Source organism: Gavialis gangeticus, unplaced genomic scaffold, assembly GCF_001723915.1.
Source record: "Gavialis gangeticus isolate Ggan-Ray unplaced genomic scaffold, GavGan_comp1, whole genome shotgun sequence".
NCBI lineage: Eukaryota > Metazoa > Chordata > Crocodylia > Gavialidae > Gavialis > Gavialis gangeticus.
The window spans coordinates 26,012,633-26,016,909 of NW_017729034.1; positions in this window are offsets into that span (position 1 = coordinate 26,012,633).

A 4,277-nucleotide genomic window follows, 5' to 3' on the forward strand; every position below is an offset into this window, starting at 1 on the left:
TCCTGCAGTTCTCTCCAGCTTCCAGGACCTACTGCCACTCTCTGCAACTTCTCTAGCTGCCCCGGAGCCATCCTCTGGCTCCCCATACCCAGAGTCCCTCTTTAACACCCACACTTTCCCTTAGTCCCATTTTTCCCTCTCCCTATCTATCTTTTCAGCTCCCCCGTAGCTCTGGCTCCAGTCCCAGACTCTGTGCTGGCATACTTGCCTGTCCTACAGGCTTTGGGTGTTGTCTTTTAATCAAATAAGATCAATTAACCTAAAGTTACCCCCAGCTTCAGTTCTTCAGCCCAGGCCCCTGTAGTCTACCGGGTCTAATCCCAGTCCTGGTAACTTTAACTCCCTACACTTCTATTTTCTTACCTTAACCTTTTCCCCAGGTATCCCAACTACACCAAGCACATACATACATATACATCACAACAACCAATTTAGGAACTCACCTGTGTGTATGTGTAGGTGGGTGGTATGTGTATAAATTAGTGAATATACACACACACACACACATATAGATATCATTGTGTGTGTGTGGTATATAAATTTAGTAATCCACATATGTGTATTGGATGTGCAGGTGTTGGCAACTGGTAACTGATTCTGTATAAATCTGGTGTGTGTAGCATGTATGGGCTTAAATTGGTAATAGGTATGCATGTGCCTGAGCTGGTTGTGTGACTGTGTATGCCTAGTAGGGGTGTATGCACCTAGTGAGTGTATATGTGCTTAATTGATTTTTGCGTGTGCATATGCAATTGTACACCACACCCTCCTGTCCAACAGCACAATATTGAGATCCTGCGCATTGGCTTGACCCCTCAGGGCAACACTTGGACTCAGAATAATGAACTTCATTGGTATTCCATTTTGGTGTATATTAAGTCTTGACTGGGATGGTGTGGTTTGCTCAGTTAACATGGAGTTAATTTCAAAAGACACTGATAGAACCTACCTCAGAAAATGAGTAGTAGCTCTTCTTAACTCTCTTTGCCAGTACTTAAAAGGAATAAGCAGGTTAAATAGCAGCCTGCACATCAACTTGTGGCAAAAAAATCTACAAGTACAGGCAGTCCTCAACTTAAGAAGTTTTGAGTTACAACAAATGGCACTTACAACATTTATAAACTGACACCGTGTTTCAACTGTTTGATGTCAGTTTTGAATTTACAGCGCTTAATCCGATGCGATGCCACGCCAGCGAACAAGTTTGCTGCATTGCCCATCTCCCTGGAGAACATCTGTCCAAACTTTTTTGGACACTTTCTAAGAAAGCAGACAAGACTCCAGAAAAACCTACAGTCAAGACTCCTGAGAAGACTCCAACCGAGAACCCTTCAGAAAGTCCAAGCTCTTCAAAAAGTCCAGCAACGTCACCTCAAAGAAGTCCTTCCAAATAAATATAATTGCTATTTACAATATAAGTACATTAATGTAGCTATATTGCTCATCTATAATTGATTTAAGTACAACATTCTGGTTTATTTTTGGTGAAAATAGGGTATCGGGCCTTGGTTCAGGAACCAATCCCCCATTTATAACATTCTTCCTATGGGAAAATCAGTTCTGAGTTAAGATGTTTCAGTTTAAGACGTGGTTTTCAGGAACCAATTGTGTCATAAATCTAAGGATTGCCTGTACATGCTGTATGAAAAAGAACTTCCTTTTGCTTGTTTTGAACTTTTTGCCTAATAATTTTACCACATGATCCCTAGTTCTAGTATTGTGAGAGATTAGTAAATAGTAACTTCCTACCTTCAGTAATACTCAACATTTCTGGCCTGTGGGCCAGATTGTACATTCAGGGCCAGCCCATGTGTGCAACCCTATGTATTAGATCAAGCCCTGGTATCACTCTGTGCTGGCATGACTCCACACACCAAATCCCGGATCAAGAAATTTGGCAGCAGAGAAGATGCGGCAGTGTTAATTGCCATGGCTCTGAGAACAATTACTGCTCCTGTCTGCCAAGTTTCCATACCTGTGGGGGCTGGATGATATTGCTCTGAAGGCTGTGTCTGGTCCACAGGCCAGAAGTTGAGCACCACTGGCCTACCTACTTTCTTTATGCCATTTCACTGGTTTTTAAACCTCTGCTATATCGCTCCCTCACTTGTCTTTTCTCTAAACTGAAATGCCCTAGCCTGTTTAGTCTTTCTTCATACTGTAGTCCCTGCATGCAAGAACCATCATTATTTCCACTATCTGCATTTTTCCTAGTTTCACTATATCATTTTGGAAGTGACCACAGCTGCATGCAGCATTCAAGGTGTGGTGTAATAACATTTTCTGCTTTCAATTCCCTTTCTAATAATTCCTATCATTTTACCTTTTTGACTGCTGCTCTGCACCAGACAGATGTTTTCAGGCAACCCCACAATAATTCCAAGATTTCTTGAGTAGTAACAGCTAACGTAATGCCAAGCTTTGGGTTCTTGCTTTCATTAAAAGCCTCCTTAGAGGATCAAGACAAAAAGAGCTTGATCAGGCCTTTAAGGTTTAAATCCTTAACACAGATTTATCTTTACAAGTTTTTCTCATGCATTTGCAATAGGTAGGAATTAATTAAACCAAAATGTTAAGTAGTGCTAATCAAAATTACCTCCCCTCCATTTTCTATCATTTCCACAATGTCAGAAACCCTACAAGTGCATTCTTCAGTGATTCAGAGAAGCTTCTAGGAAAAAAAACAAATCAGCCAACCTGAACTTCCAGGGTTGTGAGAGTGTCTATACCCCTTTCAGTGTTTCTCTTCTAAGTGTTGTGTGAATGCCCAGGGGTTCTGCTGCTGCCGGATCTGCAGAGGTGGCTTTGCTCCTAGGGAGAGGTAGTTAGCTGTGGTAATTTGAAGTCAGGCAGAGAGACACATGAAAGTATATCCAGTTTGGTTAGATAGAGAGCACAAGCTTTCTGCATGTGAGTTCACTTCCTCCAGTGCACTTCCTTTGACAAAGCAAACTTGTGCCAGAGATTCTCAGCTGAGGAATGGGTGGGAGAGAATGACACCCTGAGGTACGTTGAGATCTTTTGTTAGTCCTATTAGGTGGGCAAACGTCCCAGGATAACCCGAGAGATTTAGGAATTTGTAGTATGGAAACTACTCTGCCCCAATGCTGTCTTTCTGCTCTAGTATCTTTCTATGTTCAAAAATGGAGTGAAAATTAAGAGCTGACGTTTTCCAAGAGGGAGGGAGCTTCACCTTACCTAGGGGTGGCTTAAGTCTGAAAAGGCTGAAAACCACTGATTTATGCCCTCTGTTCCAGTGGTCCGCAACCTTTTTTGTACCAGGCCCCATTTGTTAGCATCAATGGACATTCCTGATCCAGTGCCCCTCACTCCTGACCCACTGCCCCCAGACCCCAGCCCCTGAGTGTGTGGGGCAGGGTGGGGTGTGTAGGGTATTGGGAGGGCCCACGTAGCCCCTTGCAGACTGGAACTCTGCCAGCCTGCAAGGGAAAACCCATGGCTTCCCACATTTTTCTCTTTTAAAAGTGAATCTATTTTTCAGGTTTGTTTGTGACCCTTGTATATATTCTTACAAGCTACAGGTTGAGAAACACTGCTCTATACATCCCCATCCCCATTGCCTGTCGTGCGTCTCCAGAGACGTGCCCTCCAGAGGTGCTCTCCACTGCCTCTTACTTCCAGGTCCAGCCCCCCAGGGCTCGCCAACTCTGTTTGAATCTATTCTGGAAGGTTTCATCACATGATGTACTGGGATTAATTACTGTGCACCTCCGGAAGGGAAATGCACATGTATACTACGTTTTAAAAAACCCACTGGACTGCTGTATAAATTGGATTCGACATGGAATAAATATTTATTTTAACCAATGCCATATCATTTATCTCCCGGCTGACTCTCAGCAGTCTCCTGCAGATTTCTGTCTACTTCCCCGAGGCTCCAGGGCAGTACCTGGAGGCTTGGCAGCCCTACCAGGCAGGTGCCCCGCGTTTGAGATGGGTGTTGTCGCATCTTGCATTTCATCCTGTCAGCTCCGCCCTATGGGACAGTTTGGAGAGGGCTAACCCTGCCGCCTCTGGGGCACCCTTCCCGCCCTGCTCCCCTGTGACATGAGTCTGTGACTGGGGTGAAGGGGCAGCCCCCGGGCGTTCCAAGCCCCCCTGCCCCGAAAACTACAACTCCCGGCATGCCGCGCGGCGCCAGCAGCCGAGCGCGGCCATTGGCTGCGCTCTCCCCGCCCCTGCCCCACGTGTTGGCGCCGCGCGCCTGGGCCGCTGCGTTCCGCTTGCCGCCGGTCGGGCAGGGCAGGGTAGCGCGG